Source organism: Lycium ferocissimum, chromosome 11 (assembly GCF_029784015.1).
Source record: "Lycium ferocissimum isolate CSIRO_LF1 chromosome 11, AGI_CSIRO_Lferr_CH_V1, whole genome shotgun sequence".
Lineage (NCBI taxonomy): Eukaryota > Viridiplantae > Streptophyta > Magnoliopsida > Solanales > Solanaceae > Lycium > Lycium ferocissimum.
In genome coordinates, this window is record NC_081352.1 from 20,503,312 (window position 1) to 20,518,643 (window position 15,332).

The 15,332-nt window shown below is 34.5% G+C and overlaps 1 pseudogene; it reads right to left on the reverse strand.

The window, feature by feature from the left end:
• LOC132038111 (vicilin-like seed storage protein At2g28490) overlaps positions 1–11,226 on the reverse strand; it is a 20,014-nt pseudogene extending 8,788 nt beyond the window's left edge.
• Between the last annotated feature and the right edge of the window lie 4,106 nt (positions 11,227–15,332).

Sequence of the window (15,332 nt, forward strand, 5' to 3'; positions counted from 1 at the left end):
TCACCAATTCATGCACTCTCCAAAGGAAGAGCACCAAGAGCGGTCTACAAGATTCTAAGATATCCGAAAAGTTCATCGGGTAAAGAGTTGTTTTTAAAAAAAAAAACCAACAAAGAGAATCAAAGCTTTACGGATGCGGATTGGGCATGTTCTACTACGACGTGAGGTCTATGTCTAGATATTGTACATTTATCCGGGAAAATCTCGTGACTTGAGGAGTAAAAGTAGAATGTCGTAGCTCGTAGCGTTGCGTTAAGTCCGAATATCGATCCATGGGTCATGGGATCTGTGAGATGATTTGGCTCAAGAAGATGATGGTAGATCTAAAAAAATCGTTTGCTCTACCAATGAAGTTGTACTGAGACAACAAAGACACCATAAGTATTGCTCACAATCCAGTTCAACATGATAGAACAAAGCATGTTGAAGTGGATAGGCACTTCATAAAAGAGAAGATTGAAGAAGGAAGTGTGTGCATGCCTTTTGTCCCAACAAATCAGCAAATTGCGGATATTTTCACCAAAGGACCGTTTAAACCAAAATTTGAAATTCTTGTAAGCAAGTTAGGCATGACAGATATTTACATGCCAACTTGAGGGGGAGTACTGATTTGTGAATATCTGATTATGATCGTATCCGATTTGTAAGATCTTAATTGATCTGATAAAATCACATCTGATATGCTATTAGATGTTTTAGGAAATTAGATCAAATAAAATCATCCCTTGATTATCAAATCTCCTAGAATCAAGGGATCAGATAGCTAATTTATTTGTTTGTCTCTACTATAAATTTGTACCTCTACAGATGAATAAAGTGTGCAACTTTGGTACCAAAACTTTCATCTTCACTAATACATTTTGGACCAAGCTATTGTACCAGTAGACATTAGTAGTTCTTTCATATAGTTGGTCCACTAGTCACTTTTGTCGTGGCAAAATCTTTTATGTTTTCTATTAATTTTTGTTAGCCAGAAATACCAACCACAGTAACCAGTTGAAGATCTTTTAATAGAGTTCGAACGACAAATATGGAATCATGTCAAATATTAAATCCGTCTTATTCACAACTCAAAAGGTCAATTCTTATTGTGTCTAACAAGACAACTAATTAGGGAAACTCAAATGAACGAAAGGAAAGCCGAAGTTACAAAACCAGCGTCGAGCTCATGCCATAACTCAACTAGACTAACTATGTGCTAGAATTTCCACTAAACGAAAAGCCCATGTTCATCCTCAGGGGAGAATGCGATAACGATGATGGCAAGATGACTTGTTAACATTGAGCATTGGCAATCCTCTTAAGCCTTTTTTCACCAATTCCAAATGCAGCTGCAAATTCTGGCCTTCTCAAGCTCTACATCAATGAGTTCTTACTGACTAAAAACTGTTGATAGTTCCTCCTTGATGATGTAGTGAAACTGAAGAATTCAAACGGGCCATTCGTTGAAGCAATTTGGCAAAAAGAGAAGTACCTTGGCACCCAAAAAAGGTCCCCTTCTCGTACTTTAGCATTCATGGCTAAAGTCCCATTTGGATAAACAAAAAAGACTAACATCTTTAATTGATTTGATCATTTTGTGGACCCAATTGTCGTTTCTTAGATAGAATTCCATACAGATACAAAACCTTGAATCAATCATTTTCTCGTATGGATCCTGCCAGTTGCTTTCAACACAATTCCATACTCTATTGCAGTTGGATCGACATGAGGTGTCATCAGGGATCCCTACATTAACCAAGAAACATAGATAAAACATGAAAACAAGAACAGAAACATGTAAAAGTTACAATATATACATGGATCATGTTAACTAAAATGATCATTACTGAATATAGATTGACAAGATAAACACCATTTCCAGATCTCTCTAGAGGAGAATAATCAGACTCATCCAATTTCTTGCTCCATCCATAGTCATTCTTGAAATCGGACTTCCTATTGTAGAGATTATTCGTTGATGGAGCTTTATGATTCATGATTTCGACAACATCTTCTTTGTTTAATAAAGTTAACAGAAAATTCCTCAACGACCATGTTGATTCCTCCTCTGTGGTGCTAGCTTCTTCCTCAAAATTTGTAATCCTCTTCAAATGAGCTAGTCTCTGGTGGGGTTTTAGGTCCAAGAATTTTGACCAAATATTTGTGTGATGAGAACCAAATAAATGCATGATTGGCCCAGAAGATTGCCTGGTCAAGAACGCGTTTAATTCTGCCGTTGAGACCTGCCATTTTACATAATCTTGACTCATTTTTGTTCAATGAAAAATATTGTAAGAAAAGGTAAATTCAGTTGAACACTTACATTAAGAGCAGTCGATAATGTGGTATGATCGAATCCAGCAAGGATGGATGCAGGATAAATTCCACCGCCGATCAAGAAAGACTGCAAAATATTACGAGTTACAAAGTTTTCGGTTGAAAAGTATATAAGACTATAAAGGTAAGATAAGAAATGAATTAAAAGACCAATTTGTAAGAACAAAGTATCGAAAATCGGCCATCCTCCCTATCATCCTGTGTCTCAACCAACTTTTTTCTTGTCTCCAAATTTCTCTGGCTATTATCCAAATCGATTTTTTTTATCGACTTCATAATTCTATATCGTTATATTAATCCTTATGTTCTGAAATTTTCAACATAATATTGAATAGTTAAATAAATTATGTATCACGATTTCATCACTACGTCGAAGGCTTTTTGTTAAGTTATTGATAACATAGCTTGGTATCCGAACATAAATAATTATGATCGAGTGGCTTAGGGTACCTGGAAAGCATGCCATCCCATGGATTCTGAGGTAATATCAATGCTGCAAATAATGTTGTTGGTTTTTTAAAGGGAAAAGGGTCAAATTTACCGTTTATAGTTTAAATTTGCCCTCCGTCAAAGTTTGGGATCAAATTTGCTCTCTCCGTTAGGATACTTGTTATATTTGCCCTTTTATGGATGGAAATGTGATTTGGACTAAAAATTAGCCACGTAGGTTCCACGTAACTCCCAAATCCAATTATTTTAACCCATGGCCCGTGAGCCATTTACCCATAATTCTTTTATTTTAGAAAAGAGAGGGAACGAAAGAGAGAACAGAAAGGCGACTTAGAGTTCTTTCTGCGCATCTTCTTCATCTGCGCTTCTAATCTGTATACTCAAGATCCAAAAAAGGGCTTGTTCATCTTCTTCCTCTGCACATCTATTATATCTAAGAAATAAATTTCATATTTCTTTTATTATGTAATAAAACTCATTAACCAAAATTATTTACAAAAACAAAAGAAAAAGAGAATTACGTGAGGAGGGGAAACGATGTCGACAGAAATGGGGGGTTATCGGAAAAAGATGAGAAGCAAGATTAACATTACATTCTAAAAAAAAAAAAAAAAAAAAATGGATGAAGCAAGAATGAAAAAGGGCAGAAACGAATAAGAAAGAGAAAGGGAAAAAAGGAAAGATAGGTAATAACAATCCAAACAGGTTGTGAGGGAGCACCAAAATATAAAACCAAAAAGACCATAACCAGTAAGTAAATTCAAAGAATACTCCGAAAGTTTCTAAAATAAAAGGATGATGGGTAAATGGGTCATGGTTAAAATAATTGGGTTTGGAGTCTACGTGGCTAATTTTTTAGTCCAAGTCACATTTCCATCCAGAAAAAGGCAAATATAATAAGTATCCTAACGGGGAGGGCAAATTTGATCCCAAATTTTGACGGAGGATAAATTTAAACTATAAACCATACTTGGAGGGTAAATTTGATCATTTTCCCTTTTTTAAAAGATGGGACAGCAAAAAAGGGTTAAAAAGTATTAATTGAAATTGTCTCTTATGATTTTATTAAGCATAGGAGGGCTTTAAATAACAACTTGATAACAGAAAATCTGTATAAAATCTGCAAAACAATTTTAAAAAGCCTAATAAAATTCAACAACCTAATCTCTTTCTAAAATTTAAATTCAAATAAAGTAGACTCATCCTATTACTGATCTATTGTATGCAGCCTTACCCTGCATTTCTGCAAGATGTTATTTCCACGGCTCGAACCTGGTCACATGGCCGCAACTTTACCAATTACCCGAAGACTCTCTTTTGACTTGATATATACTTATATTCTTTTATTTATAATACTGTCAGTGTATAAAAACTTAACTCTCTTAAAAAAGATATAATTAAAGATTTATAGAGAAGATGAAGTTTAATTACCATGGTGAACAAAGAGGACAAGATTGGAATCAAGGTACTGAGGGATGAAGAGACTATTAGGTTCCATGGAGATGAAACCTATATACGTTGGACTAAGCCTGTTAAACGGTTCCGGTTAAACCGATAACCGGAACCGGATCCGGTATACCGGTTATGCGGTTGCGAAAATCGTGTTATACCCAAGTCGGTTACGGACCAATTTTGGCGAACCTGTGAATAGGTCAAAATTAAATTAATTTTTTTTTAAAATGCGTCCGCCTGGGCAAAATGTGACCGTTATTGGGCTGTTGCCCAAGGGTCCAATTTTATTTTTGGCCGTTGGCAACGGCCTGAAACCCCAATTTTGGCCCCCCTCCCCCCCTTAACCCCCTAAACTTTTATTTTTAATACTTTAACCCCTTTCCCACTCCTATATAACCCCCTCTCCATTTTATTTTCATCCACACCAATTTTCTCTTCTCAAATCTCACATTCTCTCAATTATTAGTTACTTTAAAATTACAAGTTCTCTCAAATTTTCAATTATTAGCTATTTTATATTTTGCAACTATACAAAAATAAAGTGTTGGTGGAGTTGGTGCATTTGCAAGTCTAGCCGCCTTCAATTCAACATTTGTTTTGGCGGAATTTATTTCGGCAATATGGTACCTTCGTTCCAACTATATTTTTAATTTTCGCAATTAAATTTTGGCAATTTATTTTCTTGCGATTTATTTGCTTGCGATTTAATTATGCCTAAGAGAGTTAGAAGAGGCGGTGGTAGTCGGGGGGTGGGGAGAATTATGGAGGAAACATTTGTGCCGGAAACGGAAGCGTATATGATGGGTCAAGTTGACATTACTCAAAATAATCCAATTTTAGAACATGAACAATTAGAACACCGATTTGGCGCAATCTCTAATGAAATTATTGATGATGACGATGACGAAACACAATCACCGGAAAATCCGATAGGAGATAGTGATACACAACAAGGACAACAACCACAAGAATCACAAACACAACAACAAGCGACAAAAACTCGTAGGCCAACCTCTAAAGTTTGGAATTTTATGACTAGAGATAGGGAGAAAGAATTAGCCATATGTAATATATGTAAAAAAGCATTTCAATTCAAGTGTAAGAACAATAAGTCTGGGGGAACGGGAACACTAAGCACTCATTTAAGGAATACACATCCAGACGTTTGGGTAGAGGGAACGGGTTCTGTAGGGGGTACTCAACGAACAATAGACCCACATACCGGAAAATCTTTTGGTTACAACAAAAAGAAAGACTATAGAGATAGCTAAAATGGTTGCTTATGATTGTTTACCATTTTCCTTTCCTTCGAGGGCGGGTTTTGTTACTTATATTCAACGTAATTATAATCCGATGTTTGAGGGTATTCCTAGAAGTACTTGTAGAGCGGATATTATTGAGTTATATAAAAAATCTAGATTTTATTTGCGTCATTTACTTAATTCTTTAAATTGTAATGTTTCTCTTACCGCCGATATTGGTCTTAATCTTAGTAAGTTAGAATTTTTTGCTATTTCATGTCATTGGATAGATGATAATTGGGTCATACAAAAAAGAATTATAGCTTACTTATACGATGAAGGTAAGGGTCATCATAACGGTAAAGTTTTAGCGGATGGAATGACAACTATTATGAAATGTTTTAACATTTACAAAAAAAAACAGTTTGTATTGCTTTAGATAATGCTACTAACAACACAAGAGCGGTTGGTCTTATAAAAAGGGAATTGGGAATTAAAACCTCCACTAGCGGATGTTTTTCATGTAAGATTTAGTTGTCACATTTTAAACTTGATTGTTAGAGATGGTGTTTCCTTATTTGAAGATTCTATTCAAAAGGTTAGAGATGTGGTTGCTTTTCTTTTTTGTAATTCAAGTAAGGCTAAAATGAGAGATTTTAGAAATCAATGTGAGAGTCTTGGTCTTAGACCTAGGAAACTTCAAGTTGAAGTTGATACTAGGTGGAACTACATTTACATTATGTTGCAACAAGCATATGAATATAGGATTGTCATACAAAATACTCACAACAATCACAATAAAGAGGTTTCGGAGTGGTTATATGATTGCAATTAGGAAGATGTTTTGGAATGTAAACAACTTTTAGAACATTTTTATAAAGCTACTCTTGTTTTTTCTAGACAATTTTATCCTGCGGTTACCGAAATTAGCATATTTGGCTGAAATAGCTAGAGTTTTATTTGAGTATAAGGAAAAACCGAGTTACCAAGCGGCTATTCATTGTATGAAGAAAAAATTTAAGAAGTATTATTTTCCCATACCAACTTTATTCATATTGGGTTCTATTTTAAATCCCTGTCTTAAAATTTCTTTTACCTCTCAATTGGTTAAACAAATTTATGAATATTTAGAAATTACTACCGAGGAACCATCACAATTTGAGGCCGTGAGTGCCATAGATATTGAGCTTAGAAAGGTTTTTGAATATTATTCTAAGTTGGAAGAAAGTGTTGCTCCCAAACCTCCACCACCTAGTATTTCTACTTCTCAAAATAAAGGAAAAGGCATATCGAGTTTAGGTGTTTTTCGGAGAATGTCTTCTTCTACTACTCAAAATCTTTTATAAACTTTGATGAACTTAACTTTTATTTGACGCAGCCATTGGTGAAAATGACCATGCCCGAAGTGGACGTCTTAGGATGGTGGAAGAAATACAAGGCGAATTATCCGGTACTTGCAAGAATGGCTCGGGATATACTTAATGTTCAAATATCAACCGTGGCCTCGGAAAGTGCATTTACCCAAAGAAGACAACAAATTGGAGATCATAGATACTCCTTGTCCAGATTTAGCTTGCAAGTACTGGTTTTCATTTGCGATTGGACTCGATCGGAGCAGCGCAACCAAAGGCTAGAGGCGAGCTAAGGCGAAGAGGAAGAGATTGAATTTTTAATAGCAAGTGAAGCAGACCAATTTGAAGACATGGAAGATATCCCAATGGAAGAATATAATATAGAAGAACTTAGCGAAATGATGCTTACAATGTAATTTTATTCTTGTACAACTCGTGTATTATTTGCAAGTTAAAAAAAATTACAACTTGCAAATAAATGTTATCCATTAATGAATTAAAATTATGGCTCATTGAGCTTTCTTCTATTTACTTGTGTTCATATTCTTACTTATATTAAGTTAAGAAAATACCTACAATATACTTAGAATATATTTATAATATACATCTACTTAAATTAAAAAATAGAAAGTTATATATATATATATATATATATATAACTTGAATTTTATAATACTCATGAGTTATTATTAAATATAAAATTTAAGTAATACATATAACTTAAACATATATATACCTACAATATACTTAGAACATACTTATAATATACATATACTTAAGTTATAAAATAGAAAGTTATATACTTAGAAAAAAAACAATCATAAATTTTATAATACTCATAAGTTGTTACTTGTTAGTAAATATATAAACTTAAGTAATACCTATAACTTAAACATATATATATATATATATATATATATATATATATATATATATATATATATATATATATATATATATATATATATATATATATATATATATATATATATATACACACATAAGTTATAACTTAAGTATAATACTCATAAGTTGTTACTTGTTAGTAAATATATAAACTTAAGTAATACATATAACTTAAACATATCTATCTATATATATATATATATATATATATATATATATATATACATACACAATAATACAAACATAACATAACAATGTAACATATATAAATATACAAACATAACTTAAGTAATATATATATATATATACAATAATACAAACATAACATAACATATATAAATATACAAACATAACTTAGGTAATACATATATATAGTTATATACTTATAGTAACATAACGTAACATAATTTATGTGTAAAATACGTAATTAGGCAAAAAAATAAAAAATAAATACGTTTAAGGGTTAAGCGGTTTCCGATTTTTATCAAGCCTACCGGGTTCGGTCCAGTTAGAGCTTTTCTAACCGGCTAACCGATAACTGGTATAGTTTACCGGTTCGGAAACCGGTAATCGGTCGGTTAGCCAACCGGTTCCCGTTGAACCGGTTAATAGGCTTACATTGGACTATGTAATAATGAACCCCTATGATAGCCACCTTTCACCAATCTCATAGCTTCGGCATCAGTTTTCACAACATTATTTAAATGATGCAACAAGAACGTAACCACTTTTCTCCTTGAGTTTTTTTGTTCACTTTCTTCCTACTCTTTCTTTTCTAACACAAGGTACTTATTAGATCGAATACTTATTCAATCTAATAGAATGATTTTGCTGTGTCCAGACTAATACCAATCCAAATCATTTCATGAATAAAATGTGACCAATTAATAAACTAACAAAACCATTTATTACAAATAAGATCTTGTTCATCTTTATAGCCACCAACAGAGGCCACTAGTGCCGACAAAAGTACCAGCACTAGAAGCAGTAATGTCCTTTTCTTTCCAATTTCAACTCGAACACAAAAAAACTAAAGGTCTGTTTGGAAAGCCACCACGTAATTGAAATTGGGTGTAATTACACAGTTTGGCCTATTTGTTTGATCAAATAATTACTTGGTTAGGTGAGAATTGGGTGTAATTGAGGGTGTGTAATTACACTCACCAATTCTCAAGGGGAGGTTGAGAATTGAGCATAATTACACTCTGTAATTACATGGTTACTTTTTAGTTTCTTTCTTCTTTGTTTTATTTTAATTTCTTTTCTTTTTTAATTTATTTTTATTTCTATAATTTTAACTTCTTTTTTATTTTTACTTTTAAAATTATTTTATAAACAAATATATATTTTGCTTTTTATATCATTTATTTTTCATTTCCTTTTTTCTCATTCACAACATTTACTTCTTGTGATTTCATGTAATTGCTCGTAATTTTTTTATTTTATTCATTTAGCATAAGTATGTTATTATTTTAATTTTTGAAACTACACTTCTTAGTATTAGAGAGAATGAGTCATTAATAAACTTGGCATATAATGAATGATATTATTAAAGTAGAATTTTATTGTGAATGAGGTTATAGACTTATATTTTCCCTTTCTTCTAAATTATATTTACTTAAGTTACGTTGGAACTTGCTTATGTAATGTTGGAATTAGACATAAGAGTATTATATTAAATTTTTTTTTTTTTGGATTTTGAATTTAGGTTATATTTTCGATTTTTATTTATTTGCTTTAGTACTATTGACTTGTTATTTCACATTGCATGCTATTTAATTTCACTTACAGTTGATAGATTCTTTTTTTTTCTCAAACATTTAAATCATGTTAAGGCATTATATTTATAAAAAAAAAATTGTCAAAGATCCAATCCATGATGTTCTCACAAAAAAGTCTGCTTTAATTTTTGTAATTAAGTAAAATATAAATATTATTACTTTGAAAAATAAATATCCATTATTTTTTACAATATTAGTCACAAATATATGATTATTAATTAGCATATTTTCAAGAAAATAATGTGTTGTTAAATACATAATTTAATATCATTAATAAAGGGACATATATTTCAAATATTAATTTTATTTTTAAATTAAACTAACTGTGTAATTACACTTGTGCAACCAAATAGCAAGCTAGTAATTACACTCTAATTACTTGATGACAAACAAATAGATCGTTGTAATTACAATACTGTGTAATTACTAGGCTGTGTAATTACTACCCTAGTAATTACTCCAATTCCAATTACCAGGTGGCTTTCCAAACAGACCCTAATAGTAGTAATTTTCTAAGTTTTCTTTAATCAACTTGGTTTACTGGTACTTATCAGGTACAAAGTCTAGTGATCTACATAGAGATGGGAATTGTGAGATTTCACGGGAGTTGTCAGCCATGTAATATCTTTAGGCATTTCTAGTGTGCTATGAACGTTGAGATCCTGAAAAATATTCGTTCAACTAAAGAAAAATAATTTATCGAAGCTTGTATACACAACCAAATGTTGTGAAATTGTAATTTGATGACCATTTCATAGGCCTACTCTAGTGCAATAAGACAATGGATTTAAGACTTATATACTAATTTTTACACTAAGGTTACCAATAATCAACGTTTGGTATAAACAATTAATGATAAAGATTTAGTGTGCTGTGCTAATGATATGATTTTCTTCGGGGTCAGCTGCTTAAAAACCAAATGGACGTGACTGTCTTTAAGTGTGGGTTGATCACATAAAAAATAAAGTAAGCAATTTGTTCTAACCGATTATGTAAAATAATTTAAATGGTTAGGAAACCTGAATTATAGCAATGAGATAAAATGCCACAAAATACTCGGTTATCATATTGAAGGAACCTTTTTTTTAGGAAATAAAAAAGCTACCATGACACAAGTCGAGCTAACTTAGTGCTTTGACGCACCTTAGTTTGTTTTGGTCAAAATTTTGCTCGGTTCGATATAAAAGCGTAAAAGATAGCAAACAGAACTTTAACTTTTTTTAAAAAGCCAAACAATACTCGGCTAAAATAAATTTTGGCCCGTAAAAAAGCTAGAATGATGATTTTAAGCGTCTCCTTTATCATACAACAAGTCATTCAACTTGCTCCTTTACACCAAATTTCTGTGCAGCCACAATAACAACAACATATCTAGTGTAGTCTTACAAGTGGGATCTGGGGATCAGGGTAGGATTTATGCAGATCTTATCCCTGCCGTCTGTTTCCGATAGACCCGTCTCCTAATCAATCTCCCCCTCTCCTTGAATTATGAACCCAGGATACTTGAAACTACCTTTCTTGGATATGACTTGTGTATCGGTCTTCACTTTCACCTATGATTCCTGCATCAAGTCATTGAACTTGCACTCTAGGTACTTTGTCTCACGTCATTAAATTTGCACTCTACTTGACACTACCAAATTTTCTACGCAAAACCTCTAATATATCCAGTGTCATGATTGAATTGACTTGCGGGATCATGTCTACTTTTTGCTCTACAATCATGGTTAGCAAGCATCTTAACTTGGCCCAAATGAGAATTAAATATCTACCACAATGGTGTCATCATTTTCAGGTAGGGGCTGCTTCCAGGGTTCCCCGTCAAACCTCATGATTGTATGGTTAGCTACTGCACCTTTGTGAAACTCAAACCGGGTTCATTGTGCCTGGCAAGACTTGTCCCATGTCCTTTTAGCAACATGTTGAAATTGACTCCTCCTCTAAGAACGATATTCAGGTTCAAGAATTTCACGAATCTCACGAGGAAGAAGATGAAGATGAAGATGAACTTGGTCGTGTAGATGAAAGTGAGACTGGTCGTGTAAGTTCTAGAAGGTGATTAAGGGTTCATGTCTTAATCAGATTTGGGTCTGGGTCTATAAGTGATAAATTGGTTTTTGTATAACATTTGGTCCAACTGATATCTTGTTGGGCCTCTGGTGAAATTGGGCCTCGTCCGAATCTGAAAATGAAGTGAAGAAAACTTGGGCCTCTTTGCCAACACAACAACACTGGCCCAAGTCTGCATAGTTGCAAGGATCAAATTGGTTATGAAAAGATTCTTTCTAGAATAGATATTTGTAGGTTGTTACATGACAAGAAAATAGAAAATATACACAAACCAATAAGAAAATGTACAGCTGTATAGGAAAGTTTACACTGATTATTTTGTATTCTAGCTAGAATAGATTTGTATATATACGTGAACAGTGCAATGAGAAATCAATCACAAAATTTCACAAAACAAATTTGTCTACTCATGCAGGGACTGTCACACTTTTTCCAAACTTAATTCTGAAAAATGTTCTTCTAGTCCCATCTTTCAGAATTAATCTCATCTCTGTGCAGAAATTTTGCAAACACCTTCTCCTGTATTCTAAGTTTTTCCTCTTCTTTATGTTTTATGCAGGACCCTTCAGTGAAGATCCCTCTGGTTCTTAGTGAAGCAAGACATGGAGTTTTCCTATTATCTTCTAGTATCAATCAGTCCAAGAATTTTCTTAGGTCTAGTGTTTCTTTGAATCAATGTATTTCAGTTTCTAGTGTTTCTCCTATTCCTATAAGTTCTCAGTCTGATGTGCATTTGTGGCACATTAGATTGGGACACATGCCTTTCAATTCAATGAAAACAATTTCATTTCCTCTACATAATGTGTTGATTGTCCCTGTCAAATTTGTCCATTAGTAAAGCAAACCAAATTACCCTTCCCCCAAAGTTCCATCAAGACTAAAAACATAGTTGAACTAATTCATATAGACACTTGGGGCCCTTATAAAACTGCAACTTACAATAGCTTTAAGTATTTTCTAACTATTGTTGATGATTTTAGTAGAGCCACATGGACCTATCTTCTAAGTGCAAAAAGCAATGCATTTTCTATGCTTAAATACTTTATGGCTATGGTAGAAAGGCGGTTTGGGGCTAAGATAAAATACATCAGGTTTGACAATGCTTTGGAATTGGGGGGGGGCAACTATCTCTGAATTTTTTCTTCCTCAAGGGATCATACATCAAACTTCTTGTGTTGCAACCCCTCAACAAAATAGAATTGTTGAGAGGAAGCATAGACACTTATTAGAAACCTCAAGGGCCCTCTTACATCAATCTAACTTACCACTTTGTTATTGGGGTGAATGTGTTCTTACCTCCACTTTTGTCATCAACAGATTTCCTTCATCAGTTCTCAAAGGAAAGACACCCTATGAAATTCTGTTTGGTAATGCTCCATATTACTCTTTTCTCAAAAAAATTGGTTGTCTATGTTTTGTCTCTACTCCTACTCTACATAGAGCCAAATTTGAACCTAGAGCTTCACTTTGTGTTTTCCTAGGTTATCCAACTGGCAAGAAAGGGTATAAAGTGATGGATTTAAAGACTAAGAGGGTGTTTGTATCAAGAGATGTTCAATTTCATGAACATTCTTATCCCTTCTTTGTTCCTATGAGTACCCTACCAACACATCATAGCCAACCTTCTACCCTGATTCTTGACGATGATGAACCAAACTCTTCCATCCCTAATGTCACTCATTCACTTGTTTCTGATTCTGAGTATGACCCTATAGTTGACTACCCTGCACCCTCTACACCAACTTATGTTGATCCTTTACCTATCCCTGATGAGCCTCATCTTCCACATGCTCAATTTCCTGACTCTGTCCCTATGGAATTAGAGGTTGCTCCTGCTTCAAGAAGACCAGAGAGGGTTCACAGAAGGCCTGTTTACCTAGATGACTATCACTGCAGTTCAGTCTACTTGACTAATTTGGATTCTATTTGCTTTGCTGCCCCTCTAACACCTCCTACTTTCCCATTCACTGCTTTATCTGTTTCTAATCAACATTTACTCACCTCTATTTCCTCTATCACTGAGCTAACAAGTTTTGCACAAGCTAATCTAGACCCTGGTTGGAGGCAGGCCATGTCAACTGAAATTGAGGCTTTGGAATCAAACCAAACATAAGAGATGGTGGATTTACCACCTGATAAGAGAGCCTTACCCTGTAAGTGGGTGTTTAAGGTCAAGCAAAAATCAGATGGCTCTCTTGAAATATTAAAGGCTAGATTAGTTGTTCGAGGGGACATACAAAGGGAAGGAATCGATTTCAATGAAACCTACTCACCTGTTGTCAAGATGACAACAATCAGATGTATCTTGGCAGTTGCAGTAAAGAAGGGATGGAGGCTGTCTCAACTTGATGTAAACAATGCCTTCTTGCATGGAGATTTGCAAGAGGAAGCTTACATGAGACTTCCCCCTTGTATGGTTACTGAGCTTCCTAATCAAGTATTCAGGCTTAAGAAATCACTCTATGGTTTGCGCCAGGTTTCTCGACAATGGTATGCAAGGCTTGTAGCAGCCTTGCATTTCAAAGGGTACTCATCTTCACTGAACGATTATTCCTTGTTCTTTAAGCATACAGGGGATTCTATTTCGATTTTAGGAGTGGACGTGGATGACATAATTTTAACAGGAAATGATGACTTGGAATTAGACAACATTAAGGCTTTTCTACATCAAGAGTTTCAAATAAAGGATCTGGGGGACTTACATTTTTTCCTGGGCCTTGAACTTATTCGTGAATCACATGGCTTGAATGTTAGCCAAAGAAAGTTCACTCTTGAGCTGTTGTCAGCATTCAACTGTGATCATTTGAAGGCAGTCGCATCCCCTCTCGATCCCACACTCAAATTATCTGTAGAGCAAGGAGATTTATTAGCTGATCCGACTATTTACAGAAGATTAATAGGGAAATTGAATTACCTGACACGTACTCGTCCGGATCTAAGCTTTGCTGTTCAACACTTATCACAGTTCATGGAATCCCCAGGAATTCCCCATTTTGATGCTGCTTTGCGTGTTGTTCGTTATTTGAGGGTGGATCCGGGTCAAGGTCTATTTATGCGACCCGATGATTCTTTCTCACTTCTTGCCTTCTGCGATGCCGATTGGGCATCTTGTATGGATACTAGACGGTCAATAAGTGGGTACTACATCATCTTGGGTGGATCTCCTATTTCATGGAAGTCCAAGAAACAGGTTTCAGTTTCCCTCTCTTTTGCCGAGGCGGAATACCGCTCTATGCGGCTTGTCGTAGCAGAATTGACTTGGCTCCACCGTCTACTTGCAGATCTGTCCTTACCTCCACCACTTCCTATTCCACTACACTCAGATAGCCAAGCCGCATTCCATATAGCACGACACCCCGTTTTCCATGAACAGACGAAGCACGTCGAGTTAGACTGCCACTTCGTTCGTCAACAATTCCTCTCCGTTCTCATTTCTCTCAATTTCATTCCCTCCTCTTCTCAATTAGCCGATATTTTCACTAAATCTTTGTCTGGACCGAAGCACCACTCTATTCTCTCCAAGTTGGGGGTTTCTTCTTACCCCTCCAACTTGAGGGGGGCGTTGAAATTGACTCCTCCTCCAAGAACGATATTCAGGTTCAAGAATCTCACGAGGAAGAAGATGAAGATGAACTTGGTCGTGTAGATGAAAGTAAGACTGGTCGTGTAAGTTCTTGAAGGTGATTAAGGGTTCATGTCTTAATCAGATTTGGCTCTGGGTCTATAAGTGATAAATTGGTTTTTGTATAACATTTGGTCCA